Raw genomic sequence first — 16,149 nt, 5'->3', positions numbered from 1 at the left:
AAAACACTACATGTATATACATTTTAACTGATTCGTTAAGTCATCGTTAGTCGTTACATGTAAGTGTTGTTTTGAAACCTTTAGGTTAACGATCTTGTTAAATGTTGTTAACCCAATGTTTATAATATCAAATGAGATTTTAAATTATTATATTATCATGATATTATCATGTATGAATATCTCTTAATATGATATATATACATTAAACGTCTTTACAACGATAATCGTTACATATATGTCTCGTTTAAAAATCATTAAGTTAGTAGTCTTGTTTTTACATATGTAGTTCATTGTTAATATACTTAATGATATGTTTACTTATCATAGTATCATGTTAACTATATATATATATCCATATATATGTCATCATATAGTTTTTACAAGTTTTAACGTTCGTGAATCACCGGTCAACTTGGGTGGTCAATTGTCTATATGAAACATATTTCAATAAATCAAGTCTTAACAAGTTTGATTGCTTAACATGTTGGAAACATTTAGTCATGTAAATATCAATCTCAATTAATATATATAAACATGGAAAAGTTCGGGTCACTACAGTACCTACCCGTTAAATAAATTTCATCCCGAAATTTTAAGCTGTTGAAGGTGTTGACGAATCTTCTGGAAATAGATGCGGGTATTTCTTCTTCATCTGATCTTCATGCTCCCAGGTGAACTCGGGTCCTCTACGAGCATTCCATCGAACCTTAACAATTGGTATCTTGTTTTGCTTAAGTCTTTTAACCTCACGATCCATTATTTCGACGGGTTCTTCGATGAATTGAAGTTTTTCGTTGATTTGGATTTCATCTAACGGAATAGTGAGATCTTCTTTAGCAAAACATTTCTTCAAATTCGAGACGTGGAAAGTGTTATGTACAGCCGCGAGTTGTTGAGGTAACTCAAGTCGGTAAGCTACTGGTCCGACACGATCAATAATCTTGAATGGTCCAATATACCTTGGATTTAATTTCCCTCGTTTACCAAATCGAAAAACGCCTTTCCAAGGTGCAACTTTAAGCATGACCATCTCTCCAATTTCAAATTCTATATCTTTTCTTTTAATGTCAGCGTAGCTCTTTTGTCGACTTTGGCCGGTTTTCAACCGTTGTTGAATTTGGATGATCTTCTCGGTAGTTTCTTGTATAATCTCCGGACCCGTAATCTGTCTATCCCCCACTTCACTCCAACAAATTGGAGACCTGCACTTTCTACCATAAAGTGCTTCAAACGGCGCCATCTCAATGCTTGAATGGTAGCTGTTGTTGTAGAAAAATTCTGCTAACGGTAGATGTCGATCCCAACTGTTTCCGAAATCAATAACACATGCTCGTAGCATGTCTTCAAGCGTTTGTATCGTCCTTTCGCTCTGCCCATCAGTTTGTGGATGATAGGCAGTACTCATGTCTAGACGAGTTCCTAATGCTTGCTGTAATGTCCGCCAGAATCTTGAAATAAATCTGCCATCCCTATCAGAGATAATAGAGATTGGTATTCCATGTTTGGAGACGACTTCCTTCAAATATAGTCGTGCTAACTTCTCCATCTTGTCATCTTCTCTTATTGGCAGGAAGTGTGCTGATTTGGTGAGACGATCAACTATTACCCAAATAGTATCAAAACCACTTGCAGTCCTTGGCAATTTAGTGATGAAATCCATGGTAATGTTTTCCCATTTCCATTCCGGGATTTCGGGTTGTTGAAGTAGACCTGATGGTTTCTGATGCTCAGCTTTAACCTTAGAACACGTCAAACATTTTCCTACGTACTTAGCAACATCGGCTTTCATACCCGGCCACCAAAAATGTTTCTTGAGATCCTTGTACATCTTCCCCGTTCCAGGATGTATTGAGTATCTGGTTTTATGAGCTTCTCTAAGTACCATTTCTCTCATATCTCCAAATTTTGGTACCCAAATCCTTTCAGCCCTATACCGGGTTCCGTCTTCCCGAATATTAAGATGCTTCTCCGATCCTTTGGGTATTTCATCCTTTAAATTTCCCTCTTTTAAAACTCCTTGTTGCGCCTCCTTTATTTGAGTAGTAAGGTTATTATGAATCATTATATTCATAGATTTTACTCGAATGGGTTCTCTGTCCTTCCTGCTCAAGGCATCGGCTACCACATTTACCTTCCCCGGGTGGTAACGAATCTCAAAGTCGTAATCATTCAATAATTCAATCCACCTACACTGCCTCATATTCAGTTGTTTCTGATTAAATATGTGTTGAAGACTTTTGTGGTCGGTATATATAATACTTTTGACCCCATATAAGTAGTGCCTCCAAGTCTTTAATGCAAAAACAACCGCGCCTAATTCCAAATCATGCGTCGTATAATTTTGTTCGTGAATCTTCAATTGTCTAGACGCATAGGCAATCACCTTCGTTCGTTGCATTAATACACAACCGAGACCTTACTTTGATGCATCACAATAAATCACAAAATCATCATTCCCTTCAGGCAATGACAATATAGGTGCCGTAGTTAGCTTTTTCTTCAATAACTAAAACGCTTTCTCTTGTTCATCATTCCATTCAAATTTCTTCCCTTTATGCGTTAATGCAGTCAAGGGTTTTGCTATTCTGGAAAAGTCTTGGATGAACCTTCTGTAGTAACCAGCTAGTCCTAAAAACTGGCGTATGTGTTTCGGAGTTTTCGGGGTTTCCCACTTTTCAACAGTTTCTATCTTTGCCGGATCCACCTTAATACCTTCTTTGTTCACTATGTGACCGAGGAATTGAACTTCTTCCAACCAAAATGCACACTTCGAAAACTTAGCGTACAATTCTTCCTTCCTCAATACTTCTAACACTTTTCTCATATGTTCACCGTGTTCTTGGTCATTCTTTGAGTAAATAAGTATGTCATCAATGAAAACAATGACAAACTTGTCAAGGTATGGTCCACACACTCGGTTCATAAGGTCCATGAACACAGCTGTTGCATTAGTTAAACCAAACGGCATGACCATGAACTCGTAATGACCGTAACGTGTTCTGAAAGCAGTCTTTGGAATATCATCTTCTTTCACCCGCATTTGATGATACCCGGAACGTAAGTCAATCTTTGAATAAACAGACGAGCCTTGTAGTTGATCAAATAAGTCGTCGATTCTCGGTAGTGGGTAGCGGTTCTTGATGGTAAGTTTGTTCAACTCTCGGTAGTCGATACACAACCTGAATGTACCATCTTTCTTCTTGACAAACAAAACAGGAGCTCCCCACGGTGATGTGCTTGCTCGAATGAAACCACGCTCTAAAAGTTCTTGTAATTGGCTTTGCAGTTCTTTCATCTCGCTGGGTGCGAGTCTGTAAGGAGCACGAGCTATTGGTGCAGCTCCTGGTCAAAGATCTATTTGAAATTCAACGGATCGATGTGGGGGTAATCCCGGTAATTCTTTCGAAAATACATCGGGAAATTCTTTTGTGACGGGAACATCATTGATGCTCTTTTCTTCAGTTTGTACTTTCTCGACGTGTGCTAGAACAGCATAGCAACCTTTTCTTATTAGTTTTTGTGCCTTCAAATTACTAATAAGATGTAGCTTCGTGTTGCCCTTTTCTCCGTACACCATTAAGGGTTTTCCTTTTTCTCGTATAATGCGAATTGCATTTTTGTAACAAACGATATCTGCTTTCACTTCTTTCAACCAGTCCATACCGATTATCACATCAAAACTCCCTAACTCTACTGGTATCAAATCAATCTTAAATGTTTCGCTAACCAGTTTAATTTCTCGATTCCGACATATATTATCTGCTGAAATTAATTTACCATTTGCTAATTCGAGTAAAAATTTACTATCCAAAGGCGTCAATGGACAACTTAATTTAGCACAAAAATCTCTACTCATATAGCTTCTATCCGCACCCGAATCAAATAAAACGTAAGCAGATTTATTGTCAATAAGAAACGTACCCGTAACAAGCTCCGGGTCTTCCTGTGCCTCTGCCGCATTAATATTGAAAACTCTTCCGCGGCCTTGTCCATTCGTGTTCTCCTGGTTCGGGCAATTTCTAATAATGTGGCCCGGTTTTCCACATTTATAACAAACTACATTGGCATAACTTGCTCCGACACTACTTGCTCCGCCATTACTCGTTCCGACACCATTTGTTCCTTTCGTTCTGTTAACCCCTGGTCTGTAGACATCACACTTCGCCGCGCTATGACCATTTCTTTTACACTTGTTGCAAAATTTGGTGCAGAACCCCGAGTGATACTTTTCACACCTTTGGCATAGCTGCTTCTGATTGTTGTTGTTGTTGCAGTTATTATTGTTGTTAAGATGATTGTTGTGGTTGTTGTTGTTGTTGTTGTTATTGTTGGGCCGTTTGTTGTAATTGCGATTGTTAGGATAGTTGTTGCGATTATTGTTATAATTGTTGTTGTTGTTGTATTGGTGATTCTTATCACCGTTTTCCTCCCACTTTCTTTTGACTTGCTTCACATTGGCCTCTTCAGCAGTCTGTTCTTTAATTCTTTCTTCAATCTGGTTCACTAGTTTGTGAGCCATTCTACATGCCTGTTGTATGGAGGCGGGCTCGTGTGAACTTATATCTTCTTGGATTCTTTCCGGTAATCCTTTCACAAACGCATCGATCTTCTCTTCCTCATCTTCGAATGCTCCCGGACACAATAGGCACAATTCTGTGAATCGTCTTTCGTACGTGGTAATATCAAATCCTTGGGTTCGTAACCCTCTAAGTTCTGTCTTGAGCTTATTGACCTCGGTTCTGGGACGGTACTTCTCGTTCATCAAGTGCTTGAATGATGACCACGGTAGTGCGTACGCATCGTCTTGTCCCGCTTGCTCTAGATAGGTATTCCACCATGTTAATGCAGAACCTGTGAAGGTATGCGTAGCATACTTTACTTTGTCCTCTTCAGTACACTTACTTATAGCAAACACCGATTCGACCTTCTCGGTCCACCGTTTCAATCCGATCGGTCCTTCGGTTCCATCAAATTCCAAAGGTTTGCAGGCAGTAAATTCTTTGTAGGTGCATCCTACACGATTTCCTGTACTGCTAGATCCAAGGTTATTGTTGGTATGTAGCGCAGCCTGTACTGCGACTATGTTTGAAGCTAGAAAAGTACGGAATTCCTCTTCATTCATATTCACGGTGTGTCGAGTAGTCGGTCCCATTTCCTTCAAAATAGTCAAATGGAACAAGTTAATCATACAGAATATCAAGAGTAGTTAATAGTATTTCATAGCATAATATGAACTCATTTATAAAAGCATTTTCTTCATATTAGCTTTTTATAAGTTTAAATTCGGGTAGTACCTACCCGTTAAGTTCATACTTAGTAGCTAATATACAATTCAACTACTACAATTCTATATGAAAAACTGATTATAATAATATTTCGCGTTCAAACTTTTATACAATATTTTACAAACTTACAATACCGCTTATTTTACATAAAGCATGAAATATAGCACACAATAACTTTGATACAAGAGAGTTGTGAAGATAATTCTAGCTAGTACACAAGTCGTTCAGCAAAGGCAATAAAGACACGTAATTCATACGTCCAGAAACAAGTCATGCATTCTGGTTTTACTAGGACTAATTCCCATCCTTGGTCTTGTGGAACATAACCATTATGGCCGTTGATAAGACAGCGTGTTGTAACGTCGTCAAAGGGACGAGGGTTACGTAATGTCCAACAGTCCCGTAACAATCTAAAAACCTCATTTCTTACCCCAATTACCGACTCCGTCACTTGTGGGAACGTTTTGTTTAATAGTTGTAGCCCGATGTTCTTGTTCTCACTTTGGTGAGAAGCGAACATTACTAACCCGTAAGCATAACATGCTTCTTTATGTTGCATGTTAGCCACTTTTTCTAAATCACGAAGTCCTATATTCGGATATACTGAGTCAAAATAATTTCTTAACCCGTTGCGTAAAATAGCATTTGGGTTCCCCGCAATATATGCGTCAAAGTAAACACATCGTAACTTATGGATTTCCCAATGTGATATTCCCCATCTTCCGAACGAAAGACTTTTATAAACCAAGGCATTCTTGGAACGTTCTTCGAATGTCTTACAAACTGATTTTGCCGTAAATAGTTGTACCGAAGAATTCTGACCGACTCTAGACAAGATTTCATCAATCATGTCTCCGGGTAGGTCTCTTAAAATATTGGGTTGTCTATCCATTTTGTGTTTTTATACTGTAAAATAGACAAGAGTTAGATTCATAAAAAAAATACTTATTAATACAAGCAATTTTTACATATATCATAAAGCATAAGCACACTATATTACATATATTACACCACACGAATACAACTATCTTATTCCGACTCGCTCGTTTCTTCTTCTTCGGTTTTGGTTCGTTTTGCCAAGTTTCTAGGGATATATGATGTTCCCCTAATACGAGCCGTAATTTTCCACATTGGTTTAGAAAAACCTGGTGGTTTAGAGGTTCCCGGGTCATTGTTACAACTTAAGGACTTCGGGGGTTGACGATACATATAAAGTTCATCGGGGTTGGAATTAGATTTCTCTATTTTTATGCCCTTTCCCTTATTATTTTCTTTTGCCTTTTTAAATTCAGTTGGGGTAATTTCTATAACATCATCGGAATTCTCGTCAGAATCCGATTCATCGGAGAATTGGTAATCCTCCCAATATTTTGCTTCCTTAGCGGAAACACCATTGACCATAATTAACCTTGGTCGGTTGGTTGAGGATTTTCTTTTACTTAACCGTTTTATTATTTCCCCCACCGGTTCTATTTCTTCATCCGGTTCCGATTCTTCTTCCGGTTCCGATTCTTCTTCTGGTTCCGACTCTTCTTCCGGTTCCTCTTCGGGAACTTGTGAATCAGTCCACGAATCATTCCAATTTACATTTGGCTCTTCATTATTATTAGGTGAGTCAATGAGACTTGTTCTAGAGGTAGACATCTATCACATAATATCAAACGCGTTAAGAGATTAATATATCACATAATATTCACATGTTAAAAATATATAGTTTCTAACAAAATTTGTTAAGCAATCATTTTTCAAGTAAACACGGTCGAAGTCCAGACTCACTAATGCATCCTAACAAACTCGATAAGACACACTAATGCAAAATTCTGGTTCTCTAAGACCAACGCTCGGATACCAACTGAAATGTCCCGTTCTTATTGATTAAAAACGTTCCATATTAATTGATTTCGTTGCGAGGTTTTGACCTCTATATGAGACGTTTTTCAAAGACTGCATTCATTTTAAAACAAACCATAACCTTTATTTCATCAATAAAGGTTTAAAGAGCTTTACGTAGATTATCAAATAATGATAATCTAAAATATCCTGTTTACACACGACCATTACATAATGGTTTACAATACAAATATGTTACAACAAAATAAGTTTCTTGAATGCAGTTTTTACACAATATCATACAAGCATGGACTCCAAATCTCGTCCTTATTTAAGTATGCGACAGCGGAAGCTCTTAATAATCACCTGAGAATAAACATGCTTAAAACGTCAACAAAAATGTTGGTGAGTTATAGGTTTAACCTATATATATCAAATCATAATAATAATAGACCACAAGATTTCATATTTCAATACACATCCCATACATAGAGATAAAAATCATTCATATGGTGAACACCTGGTAACCAACATTAACAAGATGCATATATAAGAATATCCCCATCATTCCGGGACACCCTTCGGATATGATATAAATTTCGAAGTACTAAAGCATCCGGTACTTTGGATGGGGTTTGTTAGGCCCAATAGATCTATCTTTAGGATTCGCGTCAATTAGGGTGTCTGTTCCCTAATTCTTAGATTACCATACTTATTAAAAAGGGGCATATTCGATTTCGATAATTCAACCATAGAATGTAGTTTCACGTACTTGTGTCTATTTTGTAAATCATTTATAAAACCTGCATGTATTCTCATCCCAAAAATATTAGATTTTAAAAGTGGGACTATAACTCACTTTCACAGATTTTTACTTCGTCGGGAAGTAAGACTTGGCCACTGGTTGATTCACGAACCTATAACAATATATACATATATATATCAAAGTATGTTCAAAATATATTTACAACACTTTTAATATATTTTGATGTTTTAAGTTTATTAAGTCAGCTGTCCTCGTTAGTAACCTACAACTAGTTGTCCACAGTTAGATGTACAGAAATAAATCGATAAATATTATCTTGAATCAATCCACGACCCAGTGTATACGTATCTCAGTATTGATCACAACTCAAACTATATATATTTTGGAATCAACCTCAAGCCTGTATAGCTAACTCCAACATTCACATATAGAGTGTCTATGGTTGTTCCGAAACATATATAGATGTGTCGACATGATAGGTCGAAACATTGTATACGTGTCTATGGTATCTCAAGATTACATAATATACAATACAAGTTGATTAAGTTATGGTTGGAATAGATTTGTTACCAATTTTCACGTAGCTAAAATGAGAAAAATTATTCAATCTTGTTTTACCCATAACTTCTTCATTTTAAATCCGTTTTGAGTGAATCAAATTGCTATGGTTTCATATTGAACTCTATTTTATGAATCTAAACAGAAAAAGTATAGGTTTATAGTCGGAAAAGTAAGTTACAAGTCGTTTTTGTCAAGGTAGTCATTTCAGTCGAAAGAACGACGTCTAGATGACCATTTTAGAAAACATACTTCCACTTTGAGTTTAACCATAATTTTTGGATATAGTTTCATGTTCATAATAACAATCATTTTCTCAGAATAACAACTTTTAAATCAAAGTTTATCATAGTTTTTAATTAACTAACCCAAAACAGCCCGCGGTGTTACTACGACGGCGTAAATCCGGTTTTACGGTGTTTTTCGTGTTTCCAGGTTTTAAATCATTAAGTTAGCATATCATATAGATATAGAACATGTGTTTAGTTGATTTTAAAAGTCAAGTTAGAAGGATTAACTTTTGTTTGCGAACAAGTTTAGAATTAACTAAACTATGTTCTAGTGATTACAAGTTTAAACCTTCGAATAATATAGCTTTATATGTATGAATCGAATGATGTTATGAACATCATTACTACCTTAAGTTCCTTGGATAAACCTACTGGAAAAGAGAAAAATGGATCTAGCTTCAATGGATCCTTGGATGGCTCGAAGTTCTTGAAGCAGAATCATGACACGAAAACAAGTTCAAGTAAGATCATCACTTGAAATAAGATTGTTATAGTTATAGAAATTGAACCAAAGTTTGAATATGATTATTACCTTGTATTAGAATGATAACCTACTGTAAGAAACAAAGATTTCTTGAGGTTGGATGATCACCTTACAAGATTGGAAGTGAGCTAGCAAACTTGAAAGTATTCTTGATTTTATGTAACTAGAACTTGTAGAATATATGAAGAACACTTAGAACTTGAAGATAGAACTTGAGAGAGATCAATTAGATGAAGAAAATTGAAGAATGAAAGTGTTTGTAGGTGTTTTTGGTCGTTGGTATATGGATTAGATATAAAGGATATGTAATTTTGTTTTCATGTAAATAAGTCATGAATGATTACTCATATATTTGTAATTTTATGAGATATTTCATGCTAGTTGCCAAATGATGGTTCCCACATGTGTTAGGTGACTCACATGGGCTGCTAAGAGCTGATCATTGGAGTGTATATACCAATAGTACATACATCTAAAAGCTGTGTATTGTACGAGTACGAATACGGGTGCATACTAGTAGAATTGTTGATGAAACTGAACGAGGATGTAATTGTAAGCATTTTTGTTAAGTAGAAGTATTTTGATAAGTGTATTGAAGTCTTCCAAAAGTGTATAAATACATATTAAAACACTACATGTATATACATTTTAACTGATTCGTTAAGTCATCGTTAGTCGTTACATGTAAGTGTTGTTTTGAAACCTTTAGGTTAACGATCTTGTTAATGTTGTTAACCCAATGTTTATAATATCAAATGAGATTTTAAATTATTATATTATCATGTATGAATATCTCTTAATATGATATATATACATTAAACGTCTTTACAACGATAATCGTTACATATATGTCTCGTTTAAAAATCATTAAGTTAGTAGTCTTGTTTTTACATATGTAGTTCATTGTTAATATACTTAATGATATGTTTACTTATCATAGTATCATGTTAACTATATATATATCCATATATATGTCATCATATAGTTTTTACAAGTTTTAACGTTCGTGAATCACCGGTCAACTTGGGTGGTCAATTGTCTATATGAAACATATTTCAATAAATCAAGTCTTAACAAGTTTGATTGCTTAACATGTTGGAAACATTTAGTCATGTAAATATCAATCTCAATTAATATATATAAACATGGAAAAGTTCGGGTCACTACAAAGCGCAGCAGATCTCATGAGAACTCTGCAGTTAAGCGTGCTCAGGCGAGAGCACTACCAGGATGGGTGACCTCCTGGGAAAGTGCTCGTCGTGTGTGGTTTCCAAGAAAAATCTGTGCGCCTACGGGCAAAGCGGACAATATCATGCTACGGGGAACGTTTACCTGGGATGTTACAGTGAGTGTCAATATACTATGTGCATATGTATGTATAGGATGGGTGCGGGTTGGGTGAAGTGAACCTCAGCTATAGAGCTCACTTCACCTATAGGTGGATTTGATGGACTTGTGTAATAGGTCCAATTGGCACCGTTGTGCGTTTTGGTTGACCACCTTTGGCGAGGTGCACACTTTGTGTGTAGTTATCACATGGGCTTGTGATGTGTATTTATATAACCCCGATGGTGAAGGGTTGGTATTTGAGTTGCGGTTGAGTAACCCCGATGGCGAAGGGTTGGTATTCGAGTTGCGGTTGAGTAACCCCGATGGCGAAGGGTTGGTATTTGAGTTGCGGTTGAGTAACCCCGATGATATGGATTAATATAATCCCAGAACCGTGGGTTTTGATTTGGGAGGTGAATCAAGTGTGGTGCGGATTCACGATGATGCGTGTAGATTCGGTCATCTTATTGAGGTAGTGGTCACGTGTGGTGCGGATTCACTAAGGCTCGTGTAGTTTCAGCCAACCTCGATATTGTAATGGTATTGAAGATAGTAGTCGTGTGTGGTGCTGATTTACTAAGGCTCGTGTAGTTCGGCCAATCTTCATTTGGTATTGGGTTAAGGGGTTAACCTTGGGCGGTTTACGCATTGTTATATATATTATATTATCGTATTGTTGTGATGTAGCTAACCTGTAACAATCCTGCTTTTTCCGTTACTTCCGTTAACATTCTGTTAGTTTATTTAACGGCGATTACTTGACTTTTGTGTGTTTATATGTAATAAATACATACTTGATCCTTGGAGGGTTACAATAATTAATATGGGTTAATATTAATTCGAATAAATATTTCGGATAAAGGAATACGATAAAAACAATACGGTTTTGATAACTGCTCTTTGAGCAACGAAACGCTCGGGTTTATTTTAATAATTATTTTAATAATTATTAACTTTTTAAAATATTTAATTTATTGGGTTTTTAATAAATTAAACGATTGGTTGCATTTTAACGATCGGTGTAGCGTTCCGGGACTTCGGTACGTCTAAACGGCACTTGAAACGAGCCACGATTACACAGTACTAGACAACGCGAGCCCGGGAATACCCCATTGGGCCATGTTCGGCCGACTTCCCCATGGGCACCCCTTTTCTTTCCACTTTGGGCCAACTAGTGACAAACCCTTGTTATTTGTGTTAGGCTCTAACTATTTAAGACTAACCTAAAACCTAAACTGCTCATAATCCCCTAATTAAAAATTGCAGCCGATCGTCCCCTCTCCCTTGCTCTCTTCACGTCGCCACTTCCACACACAAGAACACCATCAATTTTTCACAATTAGATTAAACACTCAACATCAAAGTTGCAATTCTCTTCATCCTCTACGCGTTGATATAATTCTTTTCGTGATCAAAGGTATAAATAGCAAACTCTAATCTTTAAAAATCAGATTTTTATTAAGATTTCATGATCTAGGTTGTCTATTGCTCAAGTCTTGATGTGTGGTTATTATTTGATGCGTTAATTTGTCCGGTTGTTTTGATTAACTTGAAAACTGAATTGTTTATTGTATGTACAGTGATTTTAAGTTTTTCAAATGCATGATATTATGTTATATTCAGAATCCTTGCGAAAAACTATTGATTTTAGGCTTTGAATTCGCTCGATTTCGTTTTCGGATGATCAAGTTATGTCCATTTGAATTAACGTTGTGTTTTTGTTGTGTAATCAGAAATATGGGTTTGTTAGACCACGAATTGGCTTGTGAAACTTATACCACTGGAAAGATAATTTAAAAATACTCAAGTTACACTAGGATATCATGTCGTTTGCTTATGTATAACCCGAGATATGCTTGATTTAGTGTAAAAGTGGATTTATACAACACTTGCATGAAAACAGCCTTGTTTGATAAAATGTGTTAATTTCTGCGATTAAAGCTTTGCATATTTGAAAATTAAACAAAAATTAATTCACCTTTCATGTAGATATCATAGGCTAATTATATATAGATCTTTGGATAATCGCGTGCGAATGTGACTAGCTAAACTAGAATCGAATCTGTAAATTGCTCTCTATTTTATACTCTGTGGATTCTGTTTATTGAATGAGCATGTAAGCTTCTTGAATATGAATGTTGACATTATATGTGACTTATGGTTAGTTTATTGCAAACTCCGAAACTTTATGCATTGGGCACACTAGTGTCATACTTTGTGTGACTCCTGAATTGAGCTGAAAAACTGAACATTTAACTTGCATGAATAAACTGTACAAATTGAATAAACTGTACAAATTTGCTAAACAAAAATTGCTTGATTTTTGATATGTGTTAGTTTTACTGTACTTTAACTATGGCCACTGACCTTGTATCAATTTCATGTTCCTAGCTCCGGTTATAGCCAAAACGAAATCAGTGCGCGGTCAGAAACTGACTTAGCAAACCCCAAATGTACCCCTTCTGATTCCTGACTTTTAATTATCGTATGAGACCCCGGCCAGACTTTTTAGAATTGATTTTGAGTATACTTATGATCTGGAGTTTTCCATGTTTGCATGAATTTTGTACTATGAGATAATGTGCTAAGTATGCTACGTGTTCATGAACTTTGGCACAACGATAAACTGAAATTGTGAAGTTGACCATGTATGATCTAAAATGTGTTGTTTGACTTTGGTTTGACATGTTGACCAACATTTGTCATGAACCTACTGATTTTGACTTTATTTGGCCATATTGACCAAGTTTGACTTTCGATTTGACTTCGGTTGACTTTGTTTGACTTGCATGATATAGTTGACTTTTACTTTGAAACGCGTCGAGTCGAGCAATGAGACAACTTATACTATGAAACCACCCTTATTTAAGATACATATATTGACCAACCTAAATACGTATACTTAGGTTGCATTATTCAGCTGTAAACCGTACAAGTTTTTGTCTGTCATCCGAGCTTTATTCAAAGGTGAGTCTACAGTCCCGCTTTTTACATGTTTTCAGGGATGAGAATACACGCTGTTATACTTACATTATCAAATGCTTTTGTATTGACACAAGTACTATATATATGCGTATTGAGTTTGATCAAAAAGTCTCTAGCTTGAATACTTTTAATACCATCGGTGTAAGCACAATTTAGATGGACGGATCCGTTAGGTTGACAACCTCACCCTACATTATTAACTGTGGTGCATTTACTTTGAACATTAGATACGCTCGATCAAGTGTATAACATTTTATGAGGTAAAGGCGGGTATAGTGGTTTCTATACTCGGGTCATTGCTAGTATTCAGGTGCTCAGATTATGCAAACGTTTTGCAACTTGGGGTTGTACTTGTAAAATCTCGTGGTCAAGGAAACTAAACTATTTTTCTGATAACTGTTTTTCAGATACTATACAACGTTATTTAAACTATGCTTTACGAACAAATGAGATAAAACTTGACAGGTGAAATGTCCCGTTCTTATTGATTAAAAACGTTCCATATTAATTGATTTCGTTGCGAGGTTTTGACCTCTATATGAGACGTTTTTCAAAGACTGCATTCATTTTAAAACAAACCATAACCTTTATTTCATCAATAAAGGTTTAAAAAGCTTTACGTAGATTATCAAATAATGATAATCTAAAATATCCTGTTTACACACGACCATTACATAATGGTTTACAATACAAATATGTTACAACAAAATAAGTTTCTTGAATGCAGTTTTTACACAATATCATACAAGCATGGACTCCAAATCTCGTCCTTATTTAAGTATGTGACAGCGGAAGCTCTTAGTAATCACCTGAGAATAAACATGCTTAAAACGTCAACAAAAATGTTGGTGAGTTATAGGTTTAACCTATATATATCAAATCATAATAATAGACCACAAGATTTCATATTTCAATACACATCCCATACATAGTGATAAAAATCATTCATATGGTGAACACCTGGTAACCGACATTAACAAGATGCATATATAAGAATATCCCCATCATTCCGGGACACCCTTCGGATATGATATAAATTTCGAAGTACTAAAGCATCCGGTACTTTGGATGGGGTTTGTTAGGCCCAATAGATCTATCTTTAGGATTCGCGTCAATTAGGGTGTCTGTTCCCTAATTCTTAGATTACCAGACTTAATAAAAAGGGGCATATTCGATTTCGATAATTCAACCATAGAATGTAGTTTCACGTACTTGTGTCTATTTTGTAAATCATTTATAAAACCTGCATGTATTCTCATCCCAAAAATATTAGATTTTAAAAGTGGGACTATAACTCACTTTCACAGATTTTTACTTCGTCGGGAAGTAAGACTTGGCCACTGGTTGATTCACGAACCTATAACAATATATACATATATATCAAAGTATGTTCAAAATATATTTACAACACTTTTAATATATTTTGATGTTTTAAGTTTATTAAGTCAGCTGTCCTCGTTAGTAACCTACAACTAGTTGTCCACATTTAGATGTACAGAAATAAATCGATAAATATTATCTTGAATCAATCCACGACCCAGTGTATACGTATCTCAGTATTGATCACAACTCAAACTATATATATTTTGGAATCAACCTCAACCCTGTATAGCTAACTCCAACATTCACATATAGAGTGTCTATGGTTGTTCCGAAATATATATAGATGTGTCGACATGATAGGTCGAAACATTGTATACGTGTCTATGGTATCTCAAGATTACATAATATACAATACAAGTTGATTAAGTTATGGTTGGAATAGATTTGTTACCAATTTTCACGTAGCTAAAATGAGAAAAATTATCCAATCTTGTTTTACCCATAACTTCTTCATTTTAAATCCGTTTTGAGTGAATCAAATTGCTATGGTTTCATATTGAACTCTATTTTATGAATCTAAACAGAAAAAGTATAGGTTTATTGTTGAAAAAATAAGTTACAAGTCGTTTTTGTAAAGGTAGTCATTTCAGTCGAAAGAACGACGTCTAGATGACCATTTTAGAAAACATACTTCCACTTTGAGTTTAACCATAATTTTTGGATATAGTTTCATGTTCATAATAAAAATCATTTTCTCAGAATAACAACTTTTAAATCAAAGTTTATCATAGTTTTTAATTAACTAACCCAAAACAGCCCGCGGTGTTACTACAACGGCGTAAATCCAGTTTTACGGTGTTTTTCGTGTTTCCAGGTTTTAAATTATTAAGTTAGCATATCATATAGATATAGAACATGTGTTTAGTTGATTTTAAAAGTCAAGTTAGAAGGATTAACTTTTGTTTGCGAACAAGTTTAGAATTAACTAAACTATGTTCTAGTGATTACAAGTTTAAACCTTCGAATAAGATAGCTTTATATGTATGAATCGAATGATGTTATGAACATCATTACTACCTTAAGTTCCTTGGATAAACCTACTGGAAAAGAGAAAAATGGATCTAGCTTCAACGGATCCTTGGATGGCTCGAAGTTCTTGAAGCAGAATCATGACACGAAAACAAGTTCAAGTAAGATCATCACTTGAAATAAGATTGTTATAGTTATAGAAATTGAATCAAAGTTTGAATATGATTATTACCTTGTATTAGAATGATAACCTACTGTAAGAAACAAAGA

The sequence above is a fragment of the Rutidosis leptorrhynchoides genome, chromosome 1 (genome assembly GCF_046630445.1).
Source record: "Rutidosis leptorrhynchoides isolate AG116_Rl617_1_P2 chromosome 1, CSIRO_AGI_Rlap_v1, whole genome shotgun sequence".
Lineage (NCBI taxonomy): Eukaryota > Viridiplantae > Streptophyta > Magnoliopsida > Asterales > Asteraceae > Rutidosis > Rutidosis leptorrhynchoides.
This window is presented reverse-complemented; position numbering follows the sequence as displayed.